General features: G+C 41.9%; 1 long non-coding RNA gene across 1 annotated transcript; it reads right to left on the bottom strand.

Annotated features, from left to right (window-relative positions):
• Positions 1 to 449: 449 nt before the first annotated feature.
• On the bottom strand, positions 450 to 2975 carry LOC115186734 (uncharacterized). The gene is made up of 2 exons (XR_003875865.1): positions 2879 to 2975; positions 450 to 760 (listed from the first exon to the last, which is right to left on the bottom strand). It is a non-coding gene; the product is annotated as an uncharacterized LOC115186734 (long non-coding RNA).
• Between the last annotated feature and the right edge of the window lie 13558 nt (positions 2976 to 16533).

The following is a 16533-nucleotide window of genomic DNA, read 5'->3' as shown; positions in this document are numbered from 1 at the left end:
GAAAGGCTTTTCTCCTGTGTGTGTTCTCTCATGCTTTTGCAGACTCCCTGACCACCTAAAACTCTTTTCACACTGGGAACATTGGAAAAGCTTTTCTCCTGAGTGTATTCTCTCATGCGCTTTCAGGCTCCCTCGATGGGTAAAACTCTTTTCACAATTGGAACAGTGGTAAGGCTTTTCTCCTGTGTGTATTCTCTCATGCTCCTTCAGGCTCGCATACCACCTAAAATTCCTTCCACAGTGGGAACAGTGATAAGGCTTCTCTCCAGTGTGTCCCCTCTCATGTGTTTTCAGGCTCCCTAACTGAGTAAAACTCTTTACACAGTGGGAACAGTGGTAAGGCTTCTCTCCAGAGTGTATTCTCATATGTATTTTCAGGTTCCTAACCCAGTAAATATCTTTCCACACTGAGAGCAGTGGTAGGTCTTCCTATCTTCTGTGTGTATTTCTTCATGTTGTTTCAGGTACCGTAACTGGGTAAACCTCTTTCCACACTGTGAACATTGGAAATGCTTTTCTCTTGTGTGTGTCCTCTCATGCTCTTTTAGGTTCCCTAACTTGGTAAAACTATTTCCACAGTGGGAGCAATCGTAAGGGTTTTCTCCTGTATGCGTTCTCTCATGTACTTTCAGGTTCCTTAACCACTTAAAACTCTTTCCACACGTGGAACAGTGGTGTTGTCTCGCTGGTTTGGGCGTCTCTGGGTCTGGTTCCCCTGAAGGAGTCTCCCTGCTGTCAGAGTGAGAGTCTGGTCCCTCTCCTACCAAAGACAAACAGAGTATTTAGTTAAATATTAAACAGAGAACTGAATTAAACCTCCATAAAATAAAACTGTCTTCCTGTGAGGCTAGATTCCTCAAAAACCTGAAGTCAGTTTTCAGAACATTACATAATTTAATAAAAACTTGGTGGCCGCCCTAATAATAATAATAATGTAGAACATAAAATCTAATCTTGCTCTCATGTTTATAGGCTGAGCAGAGCTCTATAATAGGGACAGGGAAAGGGGGATGCCTAGTCAACTGAATGGATTCAACTGAAATGTGTGTCCCGTATTTAACCCAACCCCTCTGAATCAGAGAGGTGTGGGGGGCTGCCTTAATAGACATCCACGTCATCGGCAGCCAGGGAACAGTGGGTTAACTGACTTGCTCAGGGGCAGAATGACAGCGTTTTTACCTTGTCAGCTCGGGGATTTGATCCAGCAACCTTTCGGTTACTGGCCCAACGCTCCTACCTGCCAGTCTACATAATGTCGTATTTTAGGCTGAGCAGAGCTCTATAATAATAGATAATGTCATGTTTATAGGCTGAGCAGAGCTCTATAATAATAGATAATGTCATGTTTATAGGCTGATCAGAGCTCTATAATAATAGATAATGTCATGTTTATAGGCTGAGCAGAGCTCTATAATAATAGATCATGTTTATAGGCTGAGCAGAGCTCTATAATAATAGATCATGTTTATAGGCTGAACAGAGCTCTACAATAATAGATAATGCCATGTTTATTGGCTGAGCAGAGCTCTATAATAATAGATAATGTCATGTTTATAGGCTGAGCAGAACTCTATAATAATAGATAATGTCATGTTTATAGGCTGAGCAGAGCTCTATAATAATAGATAATGTCATGTTTATAGGCTGAGCAGAGCTCTATAATAATAGATAATGTCATGTTTATAGGCTGAGCAGAACTCTATAATAATAGATAATGTCATGTTTATAGGCTGAGCAGAGCTCTATAATAATATATATTACTAATGTTAAAGGCTGCATTTGATCCATTGTTATTAACGTTTTGTTGGTGGCCCACTTCATCTCTAAAGTAATAATTACCATCTTTTCTAAATGATAATTCTTTAGTTTAGCCTTTCCTTGAAATGGCTATTTTGCCCATGTTTTTTGTCGACTAACAAACGTTTGCTAATATGTTCAGTCTCCCCAAAGCGCTTGTCCTTTTGCTAATATGTTCAGTCTCCCCAAAACGCTTGTCCTTTTGATAATATGTTCAGTCTCCCCAAAATGCTTGTCCTTTTGCTAATATGGTCAGTCTCCCCAAAACACTTGTGCTTTTGCTAATATGTTCGGTCTCCCCAAAATGCTTGTCCTTTTGCTAATATGGTCAGTCTCCCCAAAACGCTTGTCCTTTTGCTAATATGGTCAGTCTTCCCAAAACGCTTGTGCTTTTGCTAATATGTTCGGTCTCCCCAAAATGCTTGTCTTTTTGCTAATATGTTCAGTCTCCCCATAACACATGTCCTTTTCATGTCAATAATGCTTCTTATTTTATGTATTTCTCCAACATTATTTAGAAATCTGCGTTTTGCTGGTATACACACTCTACACAAGGCCTAGAATAGACACACGTCAAACGTTTCATTTATAACTTGTTCGCCATTCTGTGAGACAATTAAGTTGTGATTTTGTGGTGGGGGGGCTCTGATGGTATACACATGTTACAGTTAAGCAATAAGACCAGAGGAAGTGTGGTATATGGCCAATATAGCATGGTTAAAGACTGTCCTTATGCACAACACAGAGTGCCTGGATACAGCCCTTAGCCGTGGTATATTGGCCATCTATCACTGAGGTGTCTTATTGCTATTATAAACTGGTTACCAACGTAATCAGAACAGTAAAAATACATGACATACCCGTGGCATACGGCCTGATATACCACGGCTGTCAGCCAATCAGCATTCAGGGCTTTAATCACCCATTTTAAAATGTAGCTTTAACATTATATTATAACATAAATTCCTTTAGTACCGAACAACATTTTCAAGTATAGAATTTCAGTAGCATGCTGCTTTAAAACAACACATTCGTTCAAAACCTTTGGACAGTTAGAGCCCGTTTTTAAGACAGTACTTACTGATGGTAATCAGATCTCCTGACTCCTCTGTCAATATGACAGTTCTCTCTCCCTCTTTCTCCTCCTTCACTCCAAAAACAGCATCTTCCTCTTCTTTTACTGTAACATCCTCCTCCTCTTTCACTCTGAACGCGTCTTCCTCTTCTTTCACTGAAACGTCTTTCTCTTCTTCTTTCACTGTAACAGCCTCACCCTCTACTTCTTGTTTTACTGTAACATCCTCCTCTTCCTTCTCCTCTTTCACGACAACGTTCAGCCCCAGAGCTTCTTTCTCCGTCCAACAGACCTCTTCTTTAGCAGGCGAGGAATACATCAGTGAGCTCATGGTCGGGGATGTTAGCTGGCTAGCTAGCTAGCTAGCATGAGCGACTAGTTTAGTGCTAGGCTAACTTATCAAGCCAGCTAGTTGACTAACAATGTACCTATAACATTTAAATGGGGGCAATTAACTAGACGTCAGAAGTATATTTAAAACACAGAGACAAATATGCACAGAAAAAGTCTAAATGTTTCGGCTGTTGGCTACCAAGGTGGCTGACTCGTTGTTGTTGATCCGTTCCGTCCACTAGATTATACGTCACGCTGGCAGCGCCACCTGAAACACGCACATCGCCGTCTGCTGACTGGAGGGAAACGCAGTTATGATACGTTTTTTTAAATTTTCATTTGCAGACAAATGTATTTTCATTCCTTTCATTAAATAATAATATTATATTGAGACGTTCAAATAGAGCAGTGCATATTTCGAGTGAGAATTTAAAACATACTGTCCTTCACATCTGTATTTAAGGCAGTTTCATATTCATTCATTTAAAGAAACCCACTGGTCACACTGGTTGAATTATCCTCATACAAACCTAACTGTATCCCCAGGCCCTGGTATATCACCAGACTGCATACAAACCTAACTGTATCCCCAGGCCCTGGTATATCACCAGACTGCATACAAACCTAACTGCATGTCCAGGCCCTGGTATATCACCAGACTGTACAAACCTAACTGCATCACCAGGCCCTGGTATATCATCAGACTGTACAAACCTAACTGCATCCCCAGTCCCTGGTATATCACCAGACTGTACAAACCTAACTACATCCTCAGGCCCTGGTATATCACCAGACTGTACAAACCTAACTGCATCCCCAGTCCCTGGTATATCACCATACTGTACAAACCTAACTGCATGTCCAGGCCCTGGTATATCACCAGACTGTATACAAACCTAACTACATCCCCAGTCCCTGGTATATCACCAGACTGTACAAACCTAACTACATCCCCAGTCCCTGGTATATCATCAGACTGCATACAAACCTAACTGCATCCCCAGGCCCTGGTATATCATCAGACTGCATACAAACCTAACTGCATCCCCAGTCCCTGGTATATCATCAGACTGTACAAACCTAACTACATCCCCAGTCCCTGGTATATCACCAGACTGTACAAACCTAACTGCATCCCCAGTCCCTGGTATATCATCAGACTGCATACAAACCTAACTACATCCCCAGTCCCTGGTATATCACCAGACTGTACAAACCTAACTACATCCCCAGTCCCTGGTATATCACCAGACTGTACAAACCTAACTACATCCCCAGTCCCTGGTATATCATCAGACTGTACAAACCTAACTACATCCCCAGGCCCTGGTATATCATCAGACTGCATACAAACCTAACTACATCCCCAGTCCCTGGTATATCACCATACTGTACAAACCTAACTACATCCCCAGTCCCTGGTATATCATCAGACTGTACAAACCTAACTGCATCCCCAGGCCCTGGTATATCATCAGACTGCATACAAACCTAACTACATCCCCAGTCCCTGGTATATCACCAGACTACATACAAACCTAACTACATCCTCAGTCCCTGGTATATCACCAGACTGCATACAAACCTAACTGCATCCCCAGTCCCTGGTATATCATCAGACTGTACAAACCTAACTACATCCCCAGGCCCTGGTATATCACCAGACTGTACAAACCTAACTACATCCCCAGGCCCTGGTATATCATGAGACTGTACAAACCTAACTACATCCCCAGTCCCTGGTATATAGGTTACAGATTAACTGTTGTCTTACCCGTTGTTGTCTTAGCTAGCTCTCCCAATCAATACCTTTGAATGCTTTATGCCTCGCTTTATGTCTCTCTAATGTCAATATGCCTTGTATACTGTTGTTTAGGGTAGTTATCCTTGTTTTATTTTACTGCGGAGCCCCTAGTCCCACTCAACATGCCTCAGAGAACTCTTTTGTCCCACCTCCCACACATGCGGTGACCTCACCTAGCATAACTGGTGCCTCCAGAGATGCAACCTCTCTTATCGTAACTCAATGCCTAGGTTTACCTCCACTGTACCCGCACCCTACCATACCCCTGTCTGTACATTATACCTTGAATCTTTCCTACCACCCCCAGAAATCTGCTCCTTTTATTCTCTGTTCCCAACGCACTAGACGACCAGTTCTGATAACCTTTAGCCGTACCCTCATCCTACTCCTCTGTTCCTCGGGTGATGTAGAGGTTAACCCAGGCCCTGCAGCCCCCTGCACCGCTCCCATTCCCCAGGTTCTGATAGTCTTTAGCCGTACCCTCATCCTACTCCTCCTCTGGTGATGTAGAGGTTAACCCAGGCCCTGCAGCCCCCAGCACCACTCCCATTCCCCAGGTTCTTATAGCCTTTAGCCGTACCCTCATCCTACTCCTCTGTTCCTCTGGTGATGTAGAGGTTAACCCAGGCCCTGTGTGTCCCCAGCACCACTCCCATTCCCCAGGTTCTGATAGCCTTTAGCCGTATCCTCATCCTACTCCTCCTCTGGTGATGTAGAGGTTAACCCAGGCCCTGCAGCCCCCAGCACCACTCCCATTCCCCAGGTTCTTATAGCCTTTAGCCGTACCCTCATCCTACTCCTATGTTCCTCGGGTGATGTAGAGGTTAACCCAGGCCCTGTGTGTCCCCAAGCGCTCTCATTTGTTGACTTCTGTAACCATAAAAGCCTTGGTTTCATGCATGTTAACATCAGAAGCCTCCTCCCTCAGTTTGTTTTACTCACTGCTTTAGCACACTCCACCAACCTTGATGTCTTTGCCGTGTCTGAATCCTGGCTTTGGAAGGCCACCAAAAATTCTGAAATTTCCATCCCCAACTACAACATTTTCCATCAAGATAGAACTGCCAAAGGGGGAGGAGGTGCAATCTATTGCAGAGATGGCCTGCAAAGTTCTTTCATACTTCCCAGGTCCATGTCCAAACAGTTCGAGCTTCTAATTAAAAAAATTAATCTCTCCAGAAATAAGTCTCACTGTTGCTGCCTGTTACAGACCCCCCCCCAGCTCCCAGCTGTACCCTGGACACCATATGTAAATTGATTGCCCCCAATCTATCTTCAGAGTTCGTTCTGTTAGGTGACCTAAACTGGGATATGCTTAACCTCTATGGGACCCCTTCCCGTTCTCAATCCCGGTTGCGACAAAACAGCAAAAATCTAATAATTTCAATTTCTCAAACAATCAACTATTTTACACCATTTGAAAGATGAACATCTCCTTAATCCAACCACGTTGTCCGATTTCAAAGAGGCTTTACGGCGAAAGCATAAAGTTAGATTATGTTAGTACAGTACATAGACAAAAAATTACACACAGCCATTTTCAATGCAAGGACAGGCGTCACCTAAAGCAGAAAACCAACTAAAATTATGCACTAACCTTTGACAATCTCCATCAGATGACACTCCTAGGACATTATGTTAGACAATACATGCATTTTTTGTTCTATCAAGTTCATATTTATATCCAAAAACAGCATTTTACATCGTCGCGTGACGTTCAGAAACTGTATTTCCCCCAAAACTGCCGGTGAATCAGCACAACAATCTACAAAAATACTCGTCATAAACGTTGATAAAATATTAACCTCTCTGGGCCAGTGGGACGCGCTCTATTCAACAGCCAGTGGTCGACCGTGGCGCGAAATTCAAAACAGCAAAAATCTAATAATTTCTCAAGCAATCAACTATTTTATACCATTTGAAAGATAAGACTCTCGTTAATCTAACCACATTGTCCGATTTCAAAAAGGCTTTACAGCGAAAGCAAAACATTAGATTAGATTATGTTAGGAGAGTACATAGCCAGAAATAACCACACAGCCATTTTTCAAGCAAGCATATATGTTACAAAAACCCAAAACGCAGCTAAATGCAGCACTAACCTGGATATTGGTGAGGCGTTACGCAAGCGGAACATCTAGATGTAAGAGGTTTAAACATTAATAAAACTAAATGTATGCTCTTCAACCGGTCGCTGCCCGCACCTGCCCGTCCAGCATCACTACTCTGGATGGTTCTAACTTAGAATATGTGGACAACTATAAATACCTAGGTGTCTGGCTAGACTGTAAACTCTCCTTCCAGACTAATATTAAGCATTTCCAATCCAAAATGAAATCTTGAATCGGCTTCCTATTTCGCAACAAAGCTACCTTCACTCACGCTGCCAAACATACCCTCGTAAAACTGACTATCCTACCGATCCTTGACTTCGGCGATGTCATTTTCAAAATGGCCTCCAACACTCTACTCAGCAAACTGGATGCAGTCTATCACAGTGCCATCCATTTTGTCACCAAAGCCCCATGTACCACCAACCACTAGGACCTGTATGCTCTCGTCGGCTGGCCCTCGCTACATATTCGTCGCCAAACCCACTGGCTCCAGGTCATCTATAAGTCTTTGCTAGGTCGCCTTAACTCAGCTCACTGGTCACCATAGCAACACCCACCCATAGCACGCGCTCCAGGAGGTATATCTCACTGGTCATCCCCAAAGCCAACACCTCCTTTGGCCGCCTTTCCTTCCAGTTCTCTGATGCCAGTGACTGGAACGAATTGAAAAAAATTGCTGAAATTGGAGACATATATCTCCCTCACTAACTTTAAGCATCAGCTATCTGAGCAGCTTACCGATCGCTGCAGCTGTACACAGCTCATCTGTAAATAGCCCATCCAACTGCCTACCTCATCCCCATTTTTTTATTTACGTTTTTTTGCTCTTTTGCACACCAGTATTTCTACTTGCACATCATCATCTGCACATCATCCCTCCAGTGTTAATCTGTTACATTGTAATTACTCTGCTTCTATGGCCTATTTATTGCCTTTCCTCCATACTCCATTTGCACACACTGTATATAGACTTTTCTGTCGTGTTATTGACTGTTCGTTTGTTTATCCAACGTGTAACTGTTGTTTGTGTCGCACTGCTTTGCTTTATCTTGGCCAGGTCGCAGTTGTAAATGAGAACTTGTTCTCAACTGGCCACCTGGTTAAATAAATCAATAAAATCTTAACTTTATTGACAACAGCCAAATGGATACTGTCATTAACGCGGTTCTTCAATAATTACGCATACTTCTTAATGCTTTAGCAAACATTTTATTAAACAGGACATTCAAAAATATCCTTACAATTATAATCCAAGGTAGTGTGAAATGTACTCATTAGCAACCTGGAAATGGAGGTTACTCCCCTGAGTTTTCCTCCATTCACATTCAGAATACATTGTGAAAAACTAAAATCTTTGCTCACCATTTTTGTTCCAGGCAGATATAGTACATCCGTAACTATCGGTTTCCTCATTAGCAAGGAGGAGTTTCTACAATCAAATTGCCCTCGTGCCGCAATTTTAGCAAACACAGAAAGGGGCCTATATTGGAGACCAAAAGTCATCTGGCACACTGCTTAGAGTTTCAACAACATGAATAACTTATTTCTAGCCTACAATCATCGATGTTACTACTAATGTGAAAACAAGACAAAATATGACTTTTCTTGCTCATTTTATGACAATAGTCAAATTATTTTAACATTCATTACAGACGTCAATTGTTGTCCAACATCATGGCTCCGCTGTTGGCATCACCTTTTACAGTGGATTACCGCTGTTGTGGGCCTTTAATCATCTGTCTGACTTTGTTGTTCACAAAGGAGAGATATGGGACTATCGTGGATCCTCTGGGGAGCCTCAACAACCTCATGATGCTGAAGAGGCAGAGAAGAGTCTCTCCACATTAGAACACCTCAATAAACACCTGCAGACATCCACAGGGAAGAGAACTCACTGCTGCTCTGACTGTGGGAAGAGATTCACCTCCCCATCAGGCATTAAAATTCATCAGAGAATCCACACAGGAGAGAAACCTTATAGGTGTGATCAATGTGGGAAGTGTTTTCCTCAATCTGGCCATCTGGTATCACACCAGAGAATACACACAGGAGAGAAACCTTATAGCTGTGACCAATGTGGGAAGAGTTTTGGTGGATCTGGAGGGCTGAAAGTGCACCAGAGAACACACACAGGAGAGAAATCTTATATCTGTGGTCAATGTGGAAAGAGGTTTGCTGCATCTAGAACTCTGACTCTACACCAGAGAACACACACAGGAGAGAAATCTTACAGCTGTGGTCAATGTGGGAAGAGTTTTGCTCTATCTAGCACTCTGACTCAACACCAGATAACACACACAGGAGAGAAACCATATAGCTGTGGTGAATGTGGGAAGAGTTTTACTACATCTAGCTGTCGGACTTTACACCAGCGGAGACACACAGGAGAGAAACCTTATAGCTGTGTTCAATGTGGGAAGAGATAATCTGATAAAAGATATCTGATCAAACATCAGAAAATACATGGAGTTGTTTCATGATATCAATGAAATTAAATCTCACAATGTAGAATGTTTTAACATTGTAGAAGGAGTATTTTAGTGATGTCACAATGTAGAAACCTAAACGTTTGTCCCCTGTTCTATTGATTTCAACATGATATGGATATTAGCCTCAGGGGGAAAATCCAGGCTCTGAATTGAAAGAGTACTATTTATGAGATTTAACAAAAAGTGACTAACACAAAAAGAGTTGTGTTACACTTACCATGTTGGTGACCCACTTGAATCAAAATGCAACACTTCAAAATGTAGCTAGCTGTTTTCTACAAGTTGTCCTCTAACCAGTGATGTACACATTATTCCCAGATTCCGTGTGGTTTTTGAGCTGTTCGTTTTAACAGGATGTGTAAACTAATCTTCCTCCTTTCGCACAATTGTTGCCAGCAGCATACCACCCTGCATCCCACTGCTTGCTTCTGAAGCTAAGCAGGGTTGGTCCTGGTCAGTCCCTGGATGGGAGACCAGATGATGCTGCTGGAAGTGGTGTTGGAGGGCCAGTAGGAGGCACTCTTTCCTCTGGTCTAAAAAAATATCCAAATTCCCCAGGGCGGTGATTGGGGACAGTGCCCTGTGTAGGGTGCCGTCTTTCGGATGGGACGTTAACACCCCTACTCACACTTATCGTAAGAGTAGGGGTGTTACCCCAGTGTCCTGGCTCTCTGTGGTCTCTATAGATCCATGGTCCTTATCATAGAGTAGGGGTGTTAACCCCCAGTGTCCTGGCTAAATTCCCAATCTGGCCCTCATACCATCATGGATATCTAATCATCCCCAGCTTACAATTGGCTCATTCATCCCCCTCCTCTCCCCTGTAACTATTCCCCAGGTTGTTGCTGTAAATGAGAATGTGTTCTCAGTCAACTTACCTGGTAAAATAAAGGTAAAATTTAAAAAATTAATAAAAAAATCCACATGATATCGATGAGTTATGACAAATAAGTGTTGCGTTCCTTTGTTTAATGACCCCTAAATTTAAATGCATCACTCCAAAATGTAGCTGACTGTCTTCTGCAGGTTGTCCTCTAATCAGTGAGGTAACAGATATCTCCCATTTCCATGTGTTGTGTTTATTGTGGCAGATGTTTATGTATATAGCACATGTTATGTTTAGGTTTTCAATATATCCCAAACTGTTTTTGCATATTGGTTATTGATTTGGACACGTTAAAACTGTGTTTTGACATTGGGGATATCCCACCTAGCAACATGTCATTGAAAAGTTGTTGAAAGTAGACTATGCAACCAAATATTTCATATTTACATTTCATGTAACATTTAGTAATGATTATTATTTATGCAACCAACTGACATATTTGGGGTACAATTATATTAACATTGTTGCCCTGCTTTTACAATATCAGGATTCATTCTCAGATGTGCCAACCCAAATGTACTAGAGCATGACATTGGGGACTGGGCCCCGATCCAACAACATGCCTATCTAGTGAACCCTGAAAAGAGAGAGAAGCTCCACAGTGAGGTGGAAAGTTACTACAGATATTGCAGGAGTTAAGGACAACTTGGTTGCTGATTGTCTCAAGGGTTGGCAGTCAAAAAGTTTTGCGTTTAGCCATTGTGTTGCCATGGTTCACAATTTATTTTGACTGCACGTTTTTCCATATTGGAGGTGAGTTTTGTTTGGGCTCGTTCCAAGGCGACGAGAGTTCTAGAAGCTATTGTGTTTTAGGAAGACGAGAGTTCTAGAAGCAAGTGAGTTTTAGGAAGATGAGAGTTCTAGAAGCTAGTGAGTTTTAGGAAGACGAGAGTTCTAGAAGCTAGTGAGTTTTAGGAAGACGAGAGTTCTAGAAGCTAGTGAGTTTTAGGAAGACGAGAGTTCTAGAAGCTAGTGAGTTTTAGGAAGACGAGAGTTCTAGAAGCTAGTGGGTTTTAGGAAGACGAGAGTTCTAGAAGCTAGTGAGTTTTAGGATTCTATAGAAATTATATGATTGTATATTATTATTTAGAAATATGTGGGGTTTTTTTTTTAATTGTTGACAGCCAGTAGACACCATGTGTATATTGTAGAAGACCTAGTCATTGTAGTTGATTATAATGTGAAATAAAAGGTGTTTTCTGTTGATGGTGAGCAAACTTGTCCAACAAAAATATAGGATATATTTGTTGTCTTAAGGGGGAAGGTGTTACACAGGCTTTGGTTTTTCCATTTATGTTTTGAGGTTGGACGCTAGCACGTCTAGCTCGTTAGCACGTCTAGCTCGTTAGCACGTCTAGCTCGTTAGCACGTCTAGCTCGTTAGCACGTCTAGCTCGTTAGCACGTCTAGCTCGTTAGCACGTCTAGCTCGTTAGCACGTCTAGCTCGTTAGTCAGAATGTGTTACACCTGTGCTGGCTTGGATTTTCTTCAGGGTGCTTATTAGTCTTTCAGTTGTTAATCTTATGTTTGTTGTGATATATATAATATAAATATTTCTGTTTATTTTCATTGTTTTTTCCTGTGAAGCCATTGCGTTGCATCCATGTCTGAAATGTGCTGTATAAATAAAGCTTGATTTGATTTGAACATATTGCAAAACAAAGGAACCCAATGACTGACCAATCAACAGACTTAATTATTTTTTTATTTTATTTAACCTTTATTTAATTAGACAATTCAGTTAAGAACAAATTCTTATTTAAAATGATTGCCTACCAGGGAACAGTGGGTTAACTGCCTTGTTCAGGGGCAGAACAACATATGTTTACATTGTCAGCTCTAACCACTAGGCTACCTGCCGCCCTCTTGCATAACCAATGAACACGTATTTTAGTCCATCTTAGTATGAAAAACAGTATCAATTCAGTGTATCTTCCACGATGTCAAAACAGTATCACTTTTCAACCAACCCAGTGCATTTGTTGAAACTGAAAGGTTTTGAAATCAACAATACGTCAAAGGATTCAACAACTAAAAACTGAAACAAACAATTGGATCAAACAGATCAATCCCACTGGACATTGGGTTTCATTCAGACCCTGCAGGGTTTAGATTCAGCCAGGACTAGATAAACTAGGACATTTAAGTAGATTTCCTGAACGTGGCTTAAATTTGGCTTAGTTAGTCGGAGACTGGAGTCAGGTAAGTAAGCCTAAATGAGAACACCTGGGTTAAGCCTGATTAGGTTCAGTATGAACACCTGGGTTAAACCTGATTAGGTTCAGTATGAACACCTGGGTTAATCCTGATTAGGTTCAGTATGAACACCTGGGTTAAGCCTGATTAGGTTCAGTATGAACACCTGGGTTAATCCTGATTAGGTTCAGTATGAACACCTGGGTTAAGCCTGATTAGGTTCAGTATGAACACCTGGGTTAATCCTGATTAGGTTCAGTATGAACACCTGGGTTAATCCTGATTAGGTTCAGTATGAACACCTGGGTTTAAGCCTGATTAGGTTCAGTATGAACACCTGGGTTAATCCTGATTAGGTTCAGTATGAACACCTGGGTTAATCCTGATTAGGTTCAGTATGAACACCTGGGTTAAGCCTGATTAGGTTCAGTATGAACACCTGGGTTAATCCTGATTAGGTTCAGTATGAACACCTGGGTTAATCCTGATTAGGTTCAGTATGAACACCTGGGTTAAGCCTGATTAGGTTCAGTATGAACACCTGGGTTAATCCTGATTAGGTTCAGTATGAACACCTGGGTTAATCCTGATTAGGTTCAGTATGAACACCTGGGTTAAGCCTGATTAGGTTCTGTATGAACACCTGGGTTAATCCTGATTAGGTTCAGTATGAACACCTGGGTTAATCCTGATTAGGTTCTGTATGAACACCTGGGTTAATCCTGATTAGGTTCAGTATGAACACCTGGGTTAATCCTGATTAGGTTCTGTATGAACACCTGGGTTAATCCTGATTAGGTTCAGTATGAACACCTGGGTTAATCCTGATTAGGTTCAGTATGAACACCTGGGTTAAGCCTGATTAGGTTCAGTATGAACACCTGGGTTAAGCCTGATTAGGTTCAGTATGAACACCTGGGTTAATCCTAATTAGGTTCAGTATGAACACCTGGGTTAATCCTGATTAGTTTCAGTATGAACACCTGGGTTAATCCTGATTGGTTTCAGTATGAACACCTGGGTTAATCCTGATTAGGTTCAGTATGAACAACTGGGTTAATCCTGACTAGGTTCAGTATGAAAACCTGAGTTAATCCTGATTAGGTTCAGTATGAACACCTGGGTTAATCCTGATTAGGTTCAGTATGAACACCTGGGTTAATCCTGATTAGGTTCAGTTTGAACACCTGGGTTAATCCTGATTAGGTTCAGTATGAACACCTGGGTTAAGCCTGATTAGGTTCAGTATGAACACCTGGGTTAATCAAATGTTGTCAAACCATCCAGTTATTCAAGGTAAAAACCACACTGCTGCTACTGAGCAGTAGAACAAGAGGGTTGGGCTGCAATTTGCTGTGAATTCAATGGAAATGTAACCACAAGAAGAGTACAACAACTAGAGGTGAGATATCTGCATTATTATCAGGATTACAGGAAGAAACAACAACTAGAGGTGAGATATCTGCATTATTATCAGGATTACAGGAAGAAACAACAACTAGAGGTGAGATATCTGCATTATTATCAGGATTACAGGAAGAAACAACAACTAGAGGTGAGATATCTGCATTATTATCAGGATTACAAGAAGAAACAACAACTAGAGGTGAGATATCTGCATTATTATCAGGATTACAAGAAGAAACAACAACTAGAGGTGAGATATCTGCATTATTATCAGGATTACAAGATGATACAACAACTAGAGGTGAGATATCTGCATTATTATCAGGATTACAAGAAGAAACAACAACTAGAGGTGAGATATCTGCATTATTATCAGGATTACAAGAAGAAACAACAACTAGAGGTGAGATATCTGCATTATTATCAGGATTACAAGAAGAAACAACAACTAGAGGTGAGATATCTGCATTATTATCAGGATTACAGGAAGAAACAACAACTAGAGGTGAGATATCTGCATTATTATCAGGATTACAGGAAGAAACAACAACTAGAGGTGAGATATCTGCATTATTATCAGGATTACAAGAAGAAACAACAACTAGAGGTGAGCAGCCAATCACTCCTGGGAACTGCCCATATTCAGATATTCATATTGCCCTTTATAGTTGGCTTGACCAGCAGCATCAGGAAACTAGATGTAAAGACTCCTCCTGCAGACTTTATAGTTGGCTTGGCCAGCAGCATCAGGAAACTAGATGTAAAGACTCCTCCTGCAGACTTTATAGTTGGCTTGACCAGCAGCATCAGGAAACTAGATGTAAAGACTCCTCCTGCAGACTTTATAGTTGGCTTGACCAGCAGCATCAGGAAACTAGATATAAAGACTCCTCCTGCAGACTTTATAGTTGGCTTGACCAGCAGCATCAGGAAACTAGATGTAAAGACTCCTCCTGCAGACTTTATAGTTGGCTTGGCCAGCAGCATCAGGAAACTAGATGTAAAGACTCCTCCTGCAGACTTTATAGTTGGCTTGACCAGCAGCATCAGGAAACTAGATGTAAAGACTCCTCCTGCAGACTTTATAGTTGGCTTGACCAGCAGCATCAGGAAACTAGATGTAAAGACTCCTCCTGCAGACTTTATAGTTGGCTTGACCAGCAGCATCAGGAAACTAGATGTAAAGACTCCTCCTGCAGACTTTATAGTTGGCTTGGCCAGCAGCATCAGGAAACTAGATGTAAAGACTCCTCCTGCAGACTTTATAGTTGGCTTGGCCAGCAGCATCAGGAAACTAGATGTAAAGACTCCTCCTGCAGACTTTATAGTTGGCTTGGCCAGCAGCATCAGGAAACTAGATGTAAAGACTCCTCCTGCAGACTTTATAGTTGGCTTGGTCAGCAGCATCAGGAAACTAGATGTAAAGACTCCTCCTGAAGACTTTATAGTTGGCTTGACCAGCAGCATCAGGAAACTAGATGTAAAGACTCCTCCTGCAGACTTTATAGTTGGCTTGACCAGCAGCATCAGGAAACTAGATGTAAAGACTCCTCCTGCAGACTTTATAGTTGGCTTGACCAGCAGCATCAGGAAACTAGATGTAAAGACTCCTCCTGCAGACTTTATAGTTGGCTTGGCCAGCAGCATCAGGAAACTAGATGTAAAGACTCCTCCTGCAGACTTTATAGTTGGCTTGGCCAGCAGCATCAGGAAACTAGATGTAAAGACTCCTCCTGCAGACTTTATAGTTGGCTTGACCAGCAGCATCAGGAAACTAGATGTAAAGACTCCTCCTGCAGACTTTATAGTTGGCTTGGCCAGCAGCATCAGGAAACTAGATGTAAAGACTCCTCCTGCAGACTTTATAGTTGGCTTGGTCAGCAGCATCAGGAAACTAGATGTAAAGACTCCTCCTGAAGACTTTATAGTTGGCTTGACCAGCAGCATCAGGAAACTAGATGTAAAGACTCCTCCTGCAGACTTTATAGTTGACTTGGGCAGCAGCATCAGGAAACTAGATGTAAAGACTCCTCCTGCAGACTTTATAGTTGGCTTGGCCAGCAGCATCAGGAACCTAGATGTAAAGACTCCTCCTGCAGACTTTATAGTTGGCTTGACCAGCAGCATCGGGAAACTAGATGTAAAGACTCCTCCTGCAGACTTTATAGTTGACTTGGGCAGCAGCATCAGGAAACTAGATGTAAAGACTCCTCCTGCAGACTTTATAGTTGGCTTGGCCAGCAGCATCAGGAACCTAGATGTAAAGACTCCTCCTGCAGACTTTATAGTTGGCTTGGCCAGCAGCATCGGGAAACTAGATGTAAAGACTCCTCCTGCAGACTTTATAGTTGGCTTGACCAGCAGCATCAGGAAACTAGATGTAAAGACTCCTCCTGCAGACTTTATAGTTGGCTTGGCCAGCAGCATCAGGA

The sequence above is a fragment of the Salmo trutta genome, unplaced genomic scaffold (assembly GCF_901001165.1).
Source record: "Salmo trutta unplaced genomic scaffold, fSalTru1.1, whole genome shotgun sequence".
Taxonomy (NCBI): Eukaryota; Metazoa; Chordata; class Actinopteri; order Salmoniformes; family Salmonidae; genus Salmo; species Salmo trutta.
The sequence above is the reverse complement of the archived record's forward strand: the minus strand, read 5'-3'. Positions and strand labels throughout refer to the sequence as shown.